This window comes from Ranitomeya variabilis, chromosome 2 (assembly GCF_051348905.1).
Source record: "Ranitomeya variabilis isolate aRanVar5 chromosome 2, aRanVar5.hap1, whole genome shotgun sequence".
Lineage (NCBI taxonomy): Eukaryota > Metazoa > Chordata > Amphibia > Anura > Dendrobatidae > Ranitomeya > Ranitomeya variabilis.
This window is the reverse complement of record NC_135233.1, coordinates 427,132,221-427,151,893: the sequence shown is the minus strand read 5'-3', so window position 1 is coordinate 427,151,893 and position 19,673 is coordinate 427,132,221. Positions and strand designations below refer to the sequence as shown.

The window sequence follows — 19,673 nt, the reverse complement described above, 5'->3', positions numbered from 1 at the left end:
CCCCCTTTCTGGGACGCGATCATGCCGGATGTGTTAACTCTTCACATCCGGGATGATCGCTCTCTCCCATAGCGCCCTGTGATATGCCTTGCGGGGACGCTGCGTCCCCGCAAGGTGTACGGACATGCTGCGATCTGAAAAGACGCGCAGCATGTCCGGAGTCGCAGGGCCGCCGCGTGCGGGTTTCCACGCATAGTGGAGACGGGATTTCATAAAATCCCCTCCACTATGCTGGAACATCTGGACGCTGCTTGTTTGACGCTGCAGCTCTGCGCAGCGTCAAACAAGCAGCGTTTCCTGACCGTGGAAACATACCCTTATACTTTTCGTCTAATTGTTCCACTCCTGGTTTTGGCTCCAAAACCTGATGAAAAAGCCTGACAAAATCCTGAGAAAATCCTGACAAAATCCTGACGTGTGCACATACCCTAAGGCCGGCGTCACACTGGCGAGTTTTACGGACGTAAGAGCGCATAAACTACGTCCGTAAAACTCGCATTACATACGGCACAATTATTCTCAATGGGGCTGCTCCTATTAGCCGTATATTACGGTTCAGTATTATACGGCTTTCAACGGCCGTACAAAATCGCAGCATGCTGCGTTTGTCAGCGTATTGCGCAAATAATACGCCAATGAAAGTCTATGGGGGCGAGAAAAATACGGATTCCACACGGACCTGCAGTGTGACTTGCGAGAAATACGCAGCAGTGTTAGTGAAAAGTCGGTAATTCAATTGCCGGCTTTTTCCTTCTCCTTCACAAACCCGACATGATATGAGACATGGTTTACATACAGTAAACCATCTCATATCCCCATTTTTTTTGCATATTCCACACTACTAATGTTAGTAGTGTGTATGTGCAAAATTTGTGCACTGTAGCTGCTAAAATAAAGGGTTAAATGGCGGAAAAAATTGGCGTGGGCTCCCGCGCAATTTTCTCCGCCAGAGTGGTAAAGCCAGTGACTGAGGGGAGATATTAATAGCCTAGAGAGGGTCCATGGTTATTGGCCCCCCGTGGCTAAAAACATCTGCCCCCAGCCACCCCAGAAAAGGCACATCTGGAAGATGCGCCTATTCTGGCACTTGGCCACTCTCTTCCCACTCCCTGTAGTGGTGGGATATGGGGTAATGAAGGGTTAATGCCACCTTGCTATTGTAAGGTGACATTAAGCCAGATTAATAATGGAGAGGCGTCAATTATGACACCTATCCATTATTAATCCAATTGTAGGAAAGGGTTAAAAAACACACACACACATGATTAAAAAGGATTTTAATGAAATAAACACAGCGGTTGTTGTAATAATTTATTGTTCTCGCAATCCATTTGCAAACCCTCGCTTGGCAAAATAATAAACGCACAATATACATACCTTCTGATGTCAGATCACGTCCCACGATGTAATCCATCTGAAGGGGTTAACTAATATTACAGGCAGGAGCCCTGCTAAATGCAGCGGTGCTCGTGTCTGTAATCCCCCGGCGAATGAAGGAAATGTAGGTCATTGACCTACATTTCCTTCAGTCGCGGTGAGGCGCCCCCTGGTGAATGTCCTCATATGACCTGGAGCGTGGGAAAAAGTTCCCAGGCTGCAGTTCATGAGAACATCCAGCAGAGGGCGCATCACCGCGACTGAATGTAAGTATAGATCCAGCTTTCCTTTCAGCACCCGGGGATTACAGGCATGAACGAGTGGTTTATCGCAGCTCCTGCCTGTAATATTAGTTAACCCCTTCAGATGGATTACTTTGTGGGACGTGATCTGACATCAGAAGGTATGTATATTGTGCGTTTATTATTTTGCCAAGCGAGGGCCTGGAAATGGATTGCGAGAACAATAAATTATTACAACAACCGCTGTGTTTATTTCATTAAAATCCTTTTTAATAATGCGTGTGTGTGTTTTTTAACCCTTTCCAACAATTGGATTAATAATGGATAGGTGACATAATTGGCGCCTCTCCATTATTAATCTGGCTTAATGTCACCTTCCAATAGCAAGGTGGCATTAACCCTTCATTACCCCATATCCCACCGCTACAGGGAGTGGGAAGAGAGTGGCCAAGTGCCAGAATAGGCGCATCTTCCAGATGTGCCTTTTCTGGGGTGGCTGGGGGCAGATGTTTGTGGCCGGGGGGGGCCAATAACCATGGACCCTCTCCTGGCTATTAATATCTGCCGTCAGTCACTGGCTTTAACATTCTGGCGGAAAAAATTGCGCGGGAGCCCACGCCAATTTTTTCCGCCATTTAACCCTTTATTTCAGCAGCTACAGCGCTGAAATTTTGCACATACACACTACTAACATTAGTAGTGTGGAATATGCAAAAAAAAAAGGGGATATGAGATGGTTTACTGTATGTAATCATGTCTCATATCCTGTCGGGTTTGTGCAGGAGAAATGAAAAGCCGGCAATTGAATTACCGGCTGTTCACAGATATCGCGCTGAATGAAATCTAAATACAGAATATATATATATGTGTCTCAATGACATATATATATATATATATATATATATATATATATATATATATATATATATATATATACTGTATATATGTTTTAATGAACATTTGAGCACATAAATCCATTAGATGTCGGTTTTGCAAGCCTGCGCGAAAATCTCGCAGTACGGATGCCATACGGATTACATACGGAGGATGCCATGCGCAAAATACGCTGACACACCCTGACTACGGATCACTATTTTGGGAACATTTCTCCGTATTACGGCCGTAGTACGGACGTATAATACGTGGCGTATTGTCTTACGCTAAGTGTGACGCCGGCCTAACACTGAGATACCCAGAGCTGCTCCCGACCATCATTATTGGTGTGTCCTACCTGCGGTGGTCTTGCTGCTGGGGAGAAGGGGGCAACAGGTTCCCCATTCTGACAATCATTGATAGTTCAAGTGGGACTCACACCAATCTAATAATTATTATTTCTCCAAATAATATCTAAGTTTCAATAACCCCTTAACTGGGGTGAAAATGTTTACATATGGGCTGCCGTTTTGTATCTACAGCTCCTCTGCAGAACTATGTGTCTCCATGGTTCCCAATGACAAACAAACCCTGTATAGTTTGGTCCTGAAGTTATAGTTCCAGTCCCCTATTTCCTGAAAATCAGCAGGAATTATGACTATGAGATCAGCCTACATGGGATTTGTTTGTTGCCTGGAACCATGGATCTGCATGGGAACTGTAGACAAAAAACGGTGGAAAGTTTGGAATCAAAACTATTTGTAAGGCTTCACGTTGTGACCAGACGTATACATTAGTTGGCTACAATTATGTCCGACTCACAAAAGAAAGTATAAAAAAAATCTTCCCAATAGAAGGGATAGTTGTGAAGTGAGGAAATGAGGGTATGCACGCGGTTAGAGTGGTCTTTGGTGGTCTTCCATGGGACTGGAAATGATGACGTTCTGTCCACGCAGTCACCTGACTTCTATGTAGTGACTGATTGATGTCATCTAAGGTTATAGCGCCACCTATGAAGAAATATTTACCCCCAACATAATTATTAACCCTTTCCAATCATTGGTGGATGGGATATCTGACTGCATGGACTGTATATGTAATGCTAGAAAGTCTGGATGGCGGAGGAACAGACCTCACATTGTGAACCCGGTCCTTAGACAGCACTTAGGCTCACAGAATAATATTTATAGAAGCGGGAAGAAGGGCAGAGCATGTGGGGAGGTCATTTAGGAATACAATGGAGACCTGGGGTCACATCGCTGCATGATAATGATGACTGTAACATGTAGGCGAGATGTAAAGAAAGTGTGACGTGACTTTGGGGCCCCAGCAGCCAGGGCCCAGTTCTCACCCCTCTTATAGCCACCGTCTGGGTCTGTTTATCTCTGTGTGACATTTTCCCATAATCCGTCCCTTGTGATGTATGGGCCTATATACACATACAAATGTATATCTGTGTTTCTGCTACTTAGTTTTTGTGCTTGTGTATCCCTGTATGGTCCCACCTCCCAACTCTGCCTTTTCTCTCATTTCCTCCCCCACAATTGACATTTTCCATCCTGGTTCACATATCCTGGAGCCTTTGGAGTGACTGAACCGTCCTTTTGATTAAATGCAAACAGCAGACGCAGGCGAGGGCTCGGCGCTGCAGTGTGGGAAGTCTGCGCCGCGTGAGATCTCATCAGGAACTGATTAACAGGTGCATTTACCATCATGTTTACATGGGGCGCCTCGCTGCTCCGCGGAGTGTGAGGACTTACATTAGGCTAATTGGGCCAAACATAACAACTGATGTCACCGCTAATAGTACCTGCAGCTTAATTCTTATTGTCCTGAAATCCAGGTGGGGGCAGGGGGTCCGATGTAAACAGCTGGCAGCAGGAAATCGCTCTCTAGTGCATCTAAAATGAAAAATGAAGCAGCTTCAAATATAGTTCTGTAAAAATCTCTTACCATTTTGTGTTTACATCTCCCATGCAGACCTATGTATCTCCATAGCTACAGACGGCACACACTCTTCATGTCGTCTGATCCAGCGGAATTACTTCCGTCCAACTGTTCCCTAATCTACATCTTCCCATCACCTCTGACCAGCTTCCCTGCCCCTGCTGAAGAAAAGTCTCCCTCCAGCATGATGCTGCCACCGCGTCTGATGCTGGGCATGGTGCTTTTAGGGTGATGTGCAGTGTTAGTTTTCTACCACACATAGCCTTTTGCTTTTAGCCCCAAAAATTCTTTGGTTTCATCTGACCACAGCCCCTGTTTCCACATGCTCGCTGTGTTGCCTACATGGCTCTTTGCAAACTGTAAATGGGACTTTATATGGTTTTCAAAAATGGCAAGTCTTACATAAAGGCAGGATTTGTGGAATTTTCAACTAATGGTTGCCCTGTGGACAGATTCTCCCACCTGAACTGTGGATCGTTGCAGCTCCTCCAGAGTGACTATGGGCCTCTTGGCTGCTTCTCTAATTAGGGTTCTTCTTGCTTAGGATGTCTTTCTAGGCCATGTCTTTGTAGGCTTGCAGTTAGGCCACATACTCCTTCCATTTTGGATGATGGATTGAACCATTTTGTGTTTACATCTCCCATGCAGACCTATGTATCTCCATAGCTACAGACGGCTACAGTGCTCCGTGATCTGTCTGGTGTGTTACTTGGTTTTCAAGTTGTTGTTTGTCAACTAATGTTCTCAAATCTCTGAGGCCTTCACATAACAGCTGTGGTTATACTGAGAATAAATCACACACAGGTGGACGCAATGTAATAATTATGTGACTTCTGGAGGAGATTGGTCACTCAGAATTAAAATGTAGGGGTATCAGACTAAAGGGGGCTGAATACTAATACACCTCAACATTTTCAGATTTATATTTTTTAAATAATTAGATAACCTTGTATAATTTCCATTACACTTCACAAATACTTTCTACTTAATGTTGGTGTCACATAAAATCTCAATAAAATACATTTAAGGCCTTCTTCACACGCACGTTTTTTGGGTCTGTATGCGGTCCATTTTTTAAGGGCTGCAAATACGGACACATACACACCCATTGTATTCAATGGTGGGGTGCACATGTTACGGTTAGGGTTGATTGAATAGCTTCGGATACGTGCTTATCCAAATACCTATAGCACTTACCGAATAGCTGTGTGGGTATCCTGGACACCCGGAGCGCTCCCGATAATCAGCTGTTCTGCGCTGCATGTGTCCTGGCTGTGTGACAGTCACAATACATGCATGGAGAGCTTGTTTGTTGGGCTGTCCATGCATGTGTTGTGACTATCACACAGCCACGAAACATGCAGCTGCGGCGCCGGACAGCTGATTATCGGGAGCGCTCCAGGTATCCGGGTTACCGATACAGCTATTCGGTAAGCGCTATAGCTATTAGGATAAGCACTTATCCAAAGCCATTCAATAAACCCTAGTTACAGTCTGTGTGAAAAACCCGCAGACATATCAGTTTCTTTTGCACAGAACGTACAAAATGTGTGATGCACACTGATGACACACAGATAACATTCATGTGTCATCAGCGTGACATGTACCGGCACCTGGGAAGAAGCAGTACAGTTTGCGCTGAGATCAGCGCAACCAGGAGACAATAATGGGAGTATTCAGCGCTGTGTAACTCCTGTGTAAAATAAAGAATTAAATGGGAAAAAAAACGGTGTGGACTCCCACGCAATTTTCATAACCAGCAGAGGGAAAGCCGACAGCTGGGGGGCTGTTATTAGTAATCTAGGGCACGGGACAGTAACCCACAATTTTCACAGGCTATTCATAACAGCTCAAAGCTATTTGCTTAGCCTTTATTGGTGAATTTAAGGGGGACCCCAGAAAGAAAATGAGGTAGGGTGCGCCTATAAATTCAAACAAGCAAAGGCTAAACCGACAGCTGTGGGTTGATATTAATAGCCTGGGAAGGGGTCAGAGATATTCCCTTCCCACTAGGCTACTAACATCAGCCTCCAGCCGCCCCAGAAATTACGCATCCATAAGATGCTCCAAATCTGGTGCTTAGCCTAGCTCTTTCCGCTTACCCTGTGGCAACTCCCACCATTGTCTCCTGGTCACCTGGGATCAGTGCAAACGGTACTGCTTTTCTCAGGAGCCAGGATGTGTCATACGGACGGCACATGGACACACGGACAGCAAACATGGACGGCACATGGATGTCATATAAGTACACACGGACCACGGATCTCACCAGTACTGTTTTTTTTTCCTGTACAGGAATCACCAGGACATGTGAAGGAGGTGTAAAGTGAAAAAATGTGAAAAATTTAATGGAGTATGAATACTTTTTCAAGGCACTGTATAATACAGCCCCTATATACAACCTATATACAAGAATATAGCTACTATAATACTGTCCATCTTGTGTAGTCTTTTGGATCTGAGCCCACTCTCTGGAGGATCGGTCTTCTCTCTCTCTGTAACACGTGCCTCCATGGTTTAGGACCTAAAGGTCCAGAAAACTACTAAACGCTTGGGGTCCTAGATTTCGTGTTCGTTCACATACCAGTCCTCGACAGATTCTGCAGCTGAGACGCTGATAAAACATTTTTTAGTTACATCTTTTGGCTGGAGGAGCAGGATTCCCTATGAGTCACGCGAACATGAAACTGGACCATGGACAGAGACCTGTCTGCAGCTTACAACAAAACAGCTGACACCAATATTATTGTGATATCACTGGTGTACCTGGTACCCAGCGCAAGGAAAGCCGTCCAGGCTGCGCGCCTGAGGTCTGGATCACTAAAACGCAATTGACACAACACATTTGTTCGATGTTGTCATTATTATCACCATCTGTAGATTAAATGCACAGAATATAAAGGGAATTCCTTATTAAATAGTTGATGTTTAACTTCGTGGAGGCACAGGGATTTGTAATTTTACGCTTTGGTTTTTTCTTTTTCGTCTTCCAAAAACTATACTTTGTTTATTTTTCCATAGATATATTCCTATTAGCGCTTGTTTTTTTGTGGGACGAGTTATTGTTTTTAATAACACCATTTTGCCATATAATTTAGAGACCACCAGGCGAAAAATTAGTGAGGTAGAATTTCGAAAAATAAACAAACAGCAATTCCGCTTTTCTTTTTTGGTCTTCTGTTTTTGTGATGTTCGCTTGGCTTACTGGTTTACTAAACCCATTTTCTAATACATCACTAGGGATTTAATAAATGAGGCTCCTATTCCAGATCCCCCTCTGCTAACAGTACGGCTTCAAAGGGCAACGCTTATTCCGGAGGACCAAACGTCCATGCTTTACACAAGCCACAGCTGATGTTCATAGGCAATGTGTAATACCCCTTTTCTCCTGTGGGGCTGCTGTAAAGATACTGAACAGTTTTTGCTTGAATCCCCTTAGGCATCAAGGTAACTGGGCACCCCATGATTAACTTATTATGGTAAACCCTTCTAACAAAAAGAGATCATTTCTAGTAGTCTACAGCACCTCTTTAATGGATAGACTGTTTTCTCATGAGGTCAACACATGCCATCATTATGTTACATGGACAGATGTTCATCCAAGCGGCCATCATATAATTATACCTTTCCTTGCATCAGCCACTGCAGCAGGAATGCCTGGCCGGTTGTGGCACCCTGGTGAATACAGCCTGTGGCTGGGAGCAAGACCTAGGACGATCAATCGATCCTCTAGCACAGTGTTTCCCAACTCTGGTCCTCAAGAGCCACCAACAGGTCATGTTTTCAGGATTTCCTTAGTATTGCAATACTAAGGAAATCCTGAAAACATGACCTGTTGGTGGCTCTTGAGGACCAGAGTTGGGGAACACTGCTGCTAACTTTTAAGACAATCCTTTAAATATGGCTATCCACGTCTATGCCACCATTACAGAATCAGGAACCCTGGGTTTTGTAGCTTACCACCACACATTGCAGTCATAAACAAGTGCAGACCCTTGGACCATTTTGCTTCTAAAACTTGAGCCATGCCAAAAGTATGTAGGCATTCTACAATAAGAGCAAAGTGCACCATTTGCACCACTCTGGCCAAGAAAAGGATTACTACCTATGTAGATGGTCAGGGGTCCAGTCTGAGCCAGGTTTCTTTTCAGAGATTTTGGGTTGCTTGTACCCCTACTTAAAATTACATCAAAGTATATTCATGGACATGTTCATCAACGATAGTGCAGGTTCCCCTAGAGGCATGGCATGTACCCATTCCGGTACACATAGCAAAAGTTTAGAACTTATGAAAGCCTTTGGCATTGTGTTGGCTCTTCTTTGCCCCTCGGTGTCTCTATGCTACTTACTTTCTGTGTAATATAGTATCTGAGCAGTTTGCAGTCATTCTGCACATTGCTCTGGTTAAATACGTTGGACTTTCTTGGCGCTGAGCTGCTTTCCCTTTGATTTGAAGCCAGTTGGACCTGCTGCCGACTCTGCCTCATCTCACTCTCTCCAGTCGGGAGAAATCTTTCCAATTCTTATTACTTTTGAACTCTAGGATATTTCTGTCCCGGAAACCTGTCATTCAAACGAGTCTCCAGCCTCCCACCAAACTGGGCCGATGCACTCATGCATGGAGATGATCCTAAACAATTATGTCTGCTCAGTTAAAGTCTATTTAATGATGCCGGGGCTCTGCCTGGGAAGTTAGTGAGTCTTGGAGAAACTTTTTTAGAAACTTTCCAGTTACAGTGAAGTTTTATTAAGAACGAGCTGAAATAATGATGCTCCCATCCCCCATAAACCCTTTATGTTTTAATAATAAAGTACTGATGACATCTTTAGTTTTTGGTTTTAATAGGCATAGTAATGTTATTTATACTGATGTCACTGACACAATGTATACAGACCATAATAACCTCGGTTGGTGCATGCTGACTTGTTCACATTAGTCTGTTCTTTGCTAAACAGTTTGTGAACCCCCATACACATTTACAATTTTCTCTGATTGTAAAATTGTTGAGCCAATGATTCGACACAGTATATTTGCATCTGTAACTCGTTTGTACTATGTCACAAAATAGTGGTGCCATGTGCAGTGTACAGTTCCATATCATCAAGACAATCCCTTCCACATGCCCTATAGTCATAGATGGGACTCTCCCCTTTGGAAACCCCCATATATTAGCTAGAGCGGAAAGTCACTAACAGAAAGCAGACCCATTCTGGTCCTGTATTACATGATATTCTTTGGAATATCCAGCATGTAATTCTACATTTCCACACGGCATCTGAAATGTATCTCCACGGCACCTGCGATACTCGCTGGGGATTTCACATTGGACTCATGGCAAAACCTAAGGCTTGAATGAAAAGAGGAGGTCTGGAGAAACATTGCTATAAGGGGGTGTCTAGCTGTGCAAAATGCATGGCCAATTCTCAGGATAGCCATGGATCTTTGAAAAGTTTGGGTCAGACTCTCAGCACCTTCTCTGATCTGCTGATTCAATGGGCTACGTCACCTTCATGCACAGCTCCTTACGTTTTGCAGTGGCTTGATCCTATTCACGTAACTGGGAGTGTAACTACTAAAAGTATTAAGCTCTGCCTGATAAACAATGAAGCACATGTGACTCCTTTAATCAGTTGATCAGTGGTGGGTTTGAGAGTCCCACCTCGCTGATATCGATGGTCTTTCCAACTGATAGTCCAGGAGAACTCCTTTAAGAAATCTCACTTCAACTCCAGAGTCATGTTGCTTCCACCCCTCATGCTTGTGATTTTTGAGGGGCTTAAAGATCCCCACCAATGCAATCTATAGACATATCGCATTATATGAAAAAAGTTAAGAGGCTGTGCCTACTCAAGAAATGCCCCATTGGTATAGAATGGTGGCTATATATGAACAATCGCCAATCCAATCTAACGGGACATTTCGGAGCCAGTTCTCAAGATAGATGTAAGACCTGTCTCGCCTATTTTTCAGTAGGTTGACTTGTACATTTTGGATTGTTGTCCCCCTGCTAAATAGATCACCTATCTCTAATTAATAGGTCCCTGACACTTGGGACACCAAGATCAGCAAAGCATATGGGGCCATCAGTGTTTTTCCAGGTGTAATGGCTCGACTATGTATGCGATTTTTCTTGGTGCAAACTGCTCGGCCTGCATCAAGGGTGGACAGACTCCCGCTGATCACAAATTGGTCTTTGCCAAACATGAGCCACTGATGTAATTCCAGAAAATCCTTTTAAGTCTAAAAGTTCAGTTTTGGCAAAATTGCCTGCGGCTTACCCTAGGTCTAATATAAAGTATCACTTTTGTCAATGTCACCTTTTATCTTTTATCATATCAATAGGTCAATAATGGAATACTCACCAGGACAGACCAATTGTCTGGATCTACACTCTCGAATTTAGAATTGGCCTCAGATGACTACAAAAAGTTGGCCCTCATTTACAATTCTATCACTGCTTATAGTAAAATTGATTTGACTCACCGATTTTGGGGCAGCTGCAAGACAGATGCTTCTTACTGACCACATTCTAGACATGACAGCCACTCGTGCCTGTATGATCACGGTACCTACGACCCGAAAATCAAAAACATCCACAGATGGGACAACTACTGGAAGAATATCCTAGATTTTATTATCTGCTGAGTTCACATTTTTTGCAGCGTTGTGGTTGCGTGGAAGACTTGGCAAACTTAGCAAATTAAACAAGCTATCGGATAATAGATATGCTCATAGAATTTGGATCTCGCCTTCTGCCATGAGTAATTATCTCCCAGTTTGGAGATCACCTAGAGGGTCTCAACGTGTCCATACTTTTTAGAGGAAACTCCATGCAACTGGATTATTTTGAGGGGATTGACTGACGAGCTAATATGTATGGAAGTGTCCCAACTTTCCTGAGACTGCAGAAGGGGTCTGACTTATTTCAATCTCGCCTTGAAAACAGATGCATGCTCTGCTGAGATGAGCATCCATATAAATGGAGGAGTCAAGAAAAATAGCTGTCACATGACAGCTATTTTTGGTAAACAGTGATCGTTACATGGGTCACCTGGTTTGGACAACCATTTCACACATGACAGATCTCTTGACAAAGAGTTGATCACTGAGGTTCCCTTTGGCTGTTATTGCCACGTGTTCCAACCACTCACTACGAGCCAATGGGCCATCTATGTAATGCATACATGAGTTGGGTCCTTCAAAGATAGAAGTGCCTCCCTCCATAACATCCTTTTTTTTGTTTCTTGAACAGTAGACAATCCTAATGTACACCATGAAAAATTGTCTCTATGCATGGTTGTTAAGGCGCAAACCGTTCTACCATGTGCATGAGTCCTTGGCATTTAGATGCTATGATTAAAGTTATAAAGACCCCATACTCATTTCACATTAATGACATCCACACCCAATGGCTTTTGCAGGACTCCGTCTCATGTTCATTGGGCACCTCGACTCTTCTCAAATTGAAGATGTTAGGGAAGATAAGGTTCAGGTGATTCTTGCATTTTCCCGAGATATTGGTCATCACCAGAGGTGTCTGGTAGCACTTTACTCAGCTTTCCCCATACAGGACAAATATAGGTCTGCTCGAATCAAGTGTGAATGTACATGGGGCATCTAGATAAATAGCTGTCTGCCAGGCAAAGGGTTCGGTACTGTTGTCACGACAAGATAGACGTTCCAGGACATGTTTTCAGTCTCTAAATCCAAAAATGTTTCCATTCACTAATGGCAGGTAGAGGACATGTGCCCACTTGCAAACTGCAAAAAAAAAAAAGGATTGGGCTTGTTGAATTTCAGCATGCCTTATCCTTCTGTCTTTCAACACCTCCCATGGACAACACCATATATATGCATTGGATTGTCGACCACTCCCTCTCAAATCAACGGGTTTGGGAGACATTCATCTAATGTGTATGGCCACCCTAATACCATAACATACGTGATAATCTACTGCACAGAAATGTCTTGAACACTTTCCTTCTCTATGGACTGATGAGACCGATTTCCAACTACCAGAAATAATTCCCTAATTGCCGTAATTGATTATTTATGTAAGCACTTGCTACCATTTGTGTCTGCAGAATCTTCTGTAGACCTATTAAGGGCTTAACAAATATATTAAATGCACATGACTCACCCCCTACTCCAAATCCATTGCAGTTATAACTAATCGTATATCCTTGCACTCATCACAAAAAGTAGACTTTTGTGGCTTGTCCAGTGGACATATAGTAAAGGTCTGATTTGTAGGATTTGGTAGCTGAGGCATAGATATACAGGATGAGATGAAGAGGTAGTGACACCCAGCCGTAGTTCTTGAGGGTGTCCAATAAATGGCACATCGTAGGTATACAATAAATGGCACATCGTAGGTGTACAATAAATGGCACATCATAGGCATCCAATAAATGGCACATCATAAGTGTTTAGTACATGGCACATCATAGGTGTCCAATAAATGGCACATCGTAGGCGTCCAATAAATGGCACATCGTAGGCGTCCAATAAATGGCGCATCGTAGGCGTCCAATAAATGGCACATCGTAGGTGTCCAATAAATGGCACATCGTAGGCGTCCAATAAATGGCACATCGTAGGCGTCCAATAAATGGCACATCATATTTGTCCAATAAATGGCACATCGTAAGTGTCCATTAAATGGCACATCGTAGGCGTCAAATAAATGGCACACCGTACGCATCCAATAAATTACACATCATAGGCATCCAATCAGTGGCACATCGTAGGCGTCCAATAAATGGCACATCGTAGGTGTCCAATAAATGGCACATCGTAGGTGTGGGCCATGTTACAGATTTTACATTGGGGCTATAGAATCTAAAGATACACCTTTACTGGCAGGTGGTAATAAACAAAAGGCTCTAGACACAGAGTATAAAGGGGCATCCCATCATGTATCATCCAACCACGGGATACCAACCAAAACTGTCATAACAGGGTGTAACAGGTCTTGCACCACTTTATAAAGATGTAAATGCAAGGGAGATAGCCGCCATTTCTAGAAAGCTTGACAGTGGGAATGGAGCTGATTGCACGGACCCCTACTACTGTGTAACCAGCACCATACCTAAAGAGGTATTGTTATTACGAAAAATTATCACCTTAGATTTGTGTCCCTCATTCTACCCTGGTCATACTGTCCCTTATTCTCCCCATGGTTAGGAGGAACGGAAACAAGGAGCTGGATCTGCATGTGTCCTCCATTAATTACTTATGGCACTGATGAAGATAGACAATGAATGGAGCTGTGGGGCACATATGGTCTCTCCATTCCTGACCATGGCCATAGAGCCAGGTGAATAAGGGACGACATTAAGCTCCCATCCTGCTGATTCCAGAAGCAGCACCCACGCAGATTTAAAAATTATCTGGATAAGCGATTATTTTTGGAGACTGGAATACCCCTATAAGCTATTTTTTTGCCAAAAGAACCACAAGGAGTTACTAGCATAATGCTAAGGACTAGTGGATTCAGCCAACAACATGGATCAAGAGCGTGAACAAATATAGGCGCAATTATGTCAACCTGGCAACTGATGGCCAAAGTACGGAGAACTATGGAGCCATGGGTATTAGTCACTGGTTCTTTAGGAATAAATTGGTCTTCCCACAAGCAATATGGCCTCCCGGACATATTTGTCATGATCCACTCAGGGGTTTGTTTTCTGCTATCCTCTCTCTGGACTGGTCATGCGAGGGTTAATCCCCTCTGCCTCGTTTTGGAGCTGGCTGGGCTTTTTCAGTCCTCTGCAGTCTGCTGGCCAGCGTCAGTGATAGTTCATGCTTCTAGGCTAGAGCAGCTGACCTGTATACCCTAGACATCCTTCTGCCTCTGACTTCCCGTATTTGTGTGAGACCCGTTCCCTATCCCTGACTTAGTGTTCCTCTGGTTGTTTCCCTACAGTGTATGACTCGGCCTGATCTCTGAACCCCATCTCTTGTTTTCCGTCTCTGATACCACGTTCCCCGACCAGCTCTGACTCACTGGCTTGTACCCTGACTTCATCTTACATCTCACGTCTTTGATACCGCGTTCCTGTTTCGCTCTGACTTCTGGCTTGTCTCTGACTACATGCATTGCTGTGATCTCTGGTATTTCTGCTCCTGACAGTTTCTGACTCAGCTCGCCTGACCACTCTTTTGTTACCTGTGACACCTCTGCGGCTGCTCAGTGTTGCTACACTGAGTGTGCAACCTCTCTTCCCTCACCAGCACACCCTGGTGGAGGTTGCGCTACACTGCACTACAGCCGCATCACAATATCACTTTCGTCTAACCTTGCACTACCTCTCGTTAGCTTACTTGGGATCTTTTTGTGCCTACATTTTACAGTAATTTTATGCATGTTACTGCATTTTTGTAGGCACAACCCCTTTTCCTCAAAGCGACACCCTCTTGTCCATAAAGCCATAATATAATATATAACGTAGGTCTAAAGAAGTGCAACAATTTGCACCAAAATGTAGAGGGTTTTATTCAAAAAGTAGAGGCATAAACTAATTAGTAAATCGGTCTCTGCCATTTCCAGGTCCCTGTTTGCAGTCAGTGAATTAAAATATTCCTGTAGATTATAAAAAAAAGCTGAAGGATGTGTTCACAGACACGGCAGGCTGCGCTAATTTTTCAGGTAAAATAAATTATACCACAACGGAAATCCAACAGATCCCATTATACTCATTTAGGTGCTGGGTTTGCTTTCTGCCGTTTGTGTTGGATATTTATGTTCCTTATGTTCCAGAACCGAACCTATTCTTTCTCACGTAGCTGGACGGTTTACGTAGGAGGACGAGATTTGTGCTGCTACTCGTGTTTGACTACAGCACGGAAAACTGAAATTGGGCCCCCAGCAATTACCATATGCCTATCTGTACTTGAAGCAAGTGACGTACACATTATTGGCCATTATACTGGAAACTGAGAGGGCGAGATCTGACTCGGTTGCTGATTTGGATGCACTTGTAATCCCCCCAGAATTTATGTGATTATTACTTTAAGTAAATTGATCTTTGCATAGTTTACGAGGTTCTCCCGTTAACTTACTTACATCTGCATTAATTCTACAAAAATAGTTATAGGAAACTTTTCTAGAACTCTTTCCGATTTAGGGCATGTGCACACAGTCTTTTTGCTGAGTTTTTAGAGCAGAAACTGATCAGTAAAGTTTTTGAGGTGGAATTGGAGCGTTTCCACTTCTCAAAATACTCAGTATGCATATACCCTAATGAATGTTCTGTTTAACAACAACAAAAGCCTGTTATTTCCTCCCCCTCCACGGGTCCAGTGCCAGGCCTCTGCCACTGCTCTCGGTCTGTTATTGTCACGTGGAAAGTGGCTCATACCATCAACCTGGGCAGAGCCTGGCGCCATACTCCTGCATGCCAGACGCCATCACCCTGGTGTACCAGTACCTGGTCTTTTCTTACATTATTGAATTACCTATTGGCGTTCTATGTTGCAAACCTGTGAGACGCTATACCCTACAACTATATCTTGATAAAGGCCGGACATAGGCCGAAACGTCGATTTATCTATCTGAAATTCATTGGGCAACTTTACGTTTTTTTTCAAATAAACTTTCTTTTTTGCGACATATTTCTGAGTGCCGAAGTTTAACTATCTATAATATTCTACTCATTTACTTCTGAGCACCATATGCTATTCGGTTGAGCAACCATTTCCCACTTTCATTGTCTATGAGCTTTACTCAGCTTACAGAAATATTCCAGTGTATTATATGGGCGATCAGAGGATCACATGTTCCGGTCCCCTATTCGGATCTAGAGTAAGACAAATAACACATTTTGAATTAAAAAAAACTATTAAAAAGAAAATAAAGCTCACTTTTTTCCCAATAAAAAAATGCATAATTGTCATTGCTGTATTTGTAACGACTGGAACATTGAAGTGATCACATAATTGATCCTGTATCCGGCACTGTCAGTTTATGCTTCGGATTTTACCCTTTATTGCCAATTTCCTACTGTAGAGTCCGCTGAGGTCGGGAAGTACGGTATGTAGAAATCAACAGGCCCAATAGTGAGGGTCTGCGTTGGGCCTCTCCCTCCAGCTTCTCTTAAATTACCCATCAGTTCTTGGCCAAATGCTGGTAACAGATGCCATCCCCCATCTAACCTCTTAGATGCTGCAGTATCTGTTCACTGCAGCATCTGATGGGTGAGACCACCGTCATCAGAGCTGACTCCAATCTCAGCAGGTGTATACTGTGTAAAACAGCCGGCGCCTGCCAGACATGGAGTGAGTCCTTTCCATGCAAATTCTACCTGACTTCTGCTGTACATTTATGGCAGATGTCAGGAGAGGTGGATGCATGCCAGGTCGATGGCGGGTCCCTCCAGCTTGTGGGCCCCGTAGCAGTTGCATAGTGGTGAGATAAAATGCAGAAGATAATACCCATTCAATAGCAATGGGCCGATGGCTATTCCCACATACATGTGCACACTCGGCTCAGCTATAATGTGTATCGGCACTTTTATGAGTTTTATAAACTTTTCTGGCAGTCTGCTATTCCAGAATATCTGATAATCCGGCACCTGTCCTATTGCACAGTGGGGGGTGGTCAGTATATGTACAGGGGTCCACATGTGAAGCATCCCCCAGAATCGGTAATGGTATTACCATTGTAGCCCTGCACTCCCAGACTTCTGCAGCCAGACATTCAGCTCCACTAAGTTTTCACTGCTGCATTCTTGTCCCCCATTGGCTGCCTCCTTCCAGGCCTATCCCAATTCCAGGACTGGAGCTTACTTTTAACTCCTCGCTCACCCCGTGTTCTCATTGTCACTGTGAGACTGTGAAATGGCCTCGTATTTAGCGCAGATGTCGTCTCGTCCGGTATCGGAGCTCTCCATACTCTGGGCATGCTGGGGGTTGTAGTCCTGTGCTCAGCTGGAGGTCAGGAAGGAGGCACTGCTCATTATTAGGAGATTCTGCACAGATGATATAAAAGCACTAAAGGGATTTTACAGGATTAGAAAAACATGGCTGCTTTCTATCACAAACAGCGCCACCCCTCGCTCATAGGTTGTGTCTGATACTGCAACTCTGCTCCATCTGGTGCATAACCCACAGTCAGGGGTGGCGCTGTTTCTGAAAGGAGGCAGCCATGTTTTTCTAATCCTGGAAGACCCCTTGAAGCCATCGTCACACGTAGCTTAAAAATAACACAATAACAATAGTCTCTGATTATTGCATCTTTGCTGCATTTATTTAATGCATTTTCCACTTTATTTGATGCCTTTTTAGGGCAACATTGAAGCTGCATTTTTTATACTTTTTTTTAGTACAGAAAAGCTTTGATTCTGTAAACAAAATGAAGAAACAACGTAAATCTGCATATTTCATGTCACCACTGCAGCCAGTCACTGAGCTCAGCGGAGATGCTGATGTAGATGGCACAAGCTATTAAAGCTCAGTGATTGGCTGCAGTGGTGATGCGCACCATAGTCCAGCTTATTACTGGAGCCGCCATTGCCCAGCAGAACAGTCGTGTCTGTGACTGACCCTGTGTGTACATCGCCTCCTGTATCACAATCCGCCATATTTTACTTACACACAACACGACCGCCGTCCACAGAGAAACACCGACCGCAGGAAGGAGACGACGGCCGCAGTCATTCCTCACGCTGCTGAGGTAAAGTGAAAGCTGAGCCAAGATTGATTGCTGAGGTAAATTGAAAGCTGAGCTCTGATTGGTTGCTGAGGTAAAGTGAAAGCTGAGCCCTGATTGGTTGCTGAGGTAAATTAAAAGCTGAGCTCTGATTGGTTGCTGAGGTAAAGTGAAAGCTGAGCCAAGATTGATGGCTGAGGTAAATTGAAAGCTGAGCTCTGATTGGTTGCTGAGGTAAAGTGAAAGCTGAGCCCTGATTGATTGCTGAGGTAAATTGAAAGCTGAGCTCTGATTGGTTGCTGAGGTAAATTAAAAGCGGAGCTCTGATTGGTTGCTCTAGTAAACTGAAAGCTGAACTCTGGTTGGTTGCTCTAGCAAACTGAAAGCTGAGCTCTAATTGGTTGCTGAAGTAAATTGAAAGCTGAGCTCTGATTGGTTGCTGAAGTAAATTGAAAGCTGAGCTCTGATTGGTTGCTCTAGTAAACTGAAAGCTGAACTCTGGTTGGTTGTTCTGGTAAAATGAAAACTGAGCTCTGATTGGCTGTTCTGCTAACATAAAAACTGAGCTCTGGTTGGTTGTGATGCTAATATGAAAACTGAGCTCTGATTGGTTGGTGTGGTAACATGAAAGCTGAGCTCTGATTGGTTTCTCTGGTAACATGAAAGCAGAGCTCTGATTGGTTGATCTGGTAACATGAAAGCATACCTCCCAAACGTCCCGGATCCCGCGGGACTGTCCTGATTTTGACAGCCAGCCCCGGGATCCCGGGCGGGACACTAATGTCCCGTGCCTAGGGCGGGGACAATGCAGGGGGCGGCACCTGAGTAGCTTAGGTTTGTGGCTGTTTTTTTTTTCTTATACATGCTGGGTCTCCTCCCGACCGATCCCGCCCCGCCCCCGCCCCCTGTGTGTGCGGCGCTGCCACGCTGAGGAAGAGAGCCAGCAGCGATCAAGATGAGAGGTCAGCGACTCACTTCCTCCTGTGTGTGCACGGAGCTCCGGCTTCTCCTGCTCTTAGCTGCTATCCCGGCAGAGAAGGAGAGACAGGGGAGGTGCCGGGACAGTGCAGAGCTGTGAGCAGCCGGAGAAACTGAAGAGCTGCACATGGACAGATCAGCCGCCCCTGCACCACAGAGGAGATTGTGTGTGTTACAGTGTGATGTGTGTGTGTGTGTGTGTGTGTGTGAGATGTGTGATGCTGCATTTGTGTGTGTGTCATGTGTGTATGAGGTATCTGGTGTGTGTGATGGCTGGGTGTGTGTGTGATGGCTGGGTGTGTGTGTGTGATGGCTGGGTGTGTGTGTGTGATGGCTGGGTGTGTGTGTGTGATGGCTGGGTGTGTGTGTGTGATGGCTGGGTGTGTGTGTGTGATGGCTGGGTGTGTGTGTGTGATGGCTGGGTGTGTGTGTGTGATGGCTGGGTGTGTGTGTGTGATGGCTGGGTGTGTGTGTGTGATGGCTGGGTGTGTGTGTGTGATGGCTGGGTGTGTGTGTGTGATGGCTGGGTGTGTGTGTGTGATGGCTGGGTGTGTGTGTGATGGCTGGGTGTGTGTGTGTGATGGCTGGGTGTGTGTGATGGCTG

The 19,673-nt window shown here is 44.4% G+C and overlaps 1 protein-coding gene and 1 long non-coding RNA gene across 4 annotated transcripts in view; one reads left to right on the top strand and one right to left on the bottom strand.

Annotated features, from left to right (window-relative positions):
* The window catches only part of LOC143806407 (uncharacterized), a 67,672-nt gene extending 49,570 nt beyond the window's left edge, over positions 1–18,102 (bottom strand). Inside the window, exons 1-2 of the long non-coding RNA XR_013221446.1 lie at positions 18,035–18,102; positions 4,303–4,393 (exon numbers count right to left, since the gene is read on the bottom strand). This is a non-coding gene — a long non-coding RNA (uncharacterized LOC143806407). The remainder of the gene's footprint in view (positions 1–4,302; positions 4,394–18,034) is intronic.
* The window catches only part of CREB3L1 (cAMP responsive element binding protein 3 like 1), a 107,450-nt gene that overhangs the window by 8,174 nt on the left and 79,603 nt on the right, over positions 1–19,673 (top strand). Inside the window, exon 1 of one of the 3 annotated variants that reach the window (XM_077286910.1) lies at positions 17,948–18,115. The exons of the other annotated variants lie outside the window; for them this stretch is intronic. The gene's annotated coding sequence lies outside the window, so the exon portion shown is untranslated. Of the gene's footprint in view, positions 1–17,947; positions 18,116–19,673 lie in introns of those variants that run through there. 3 annotated transcript variants of the gene reach the window in all.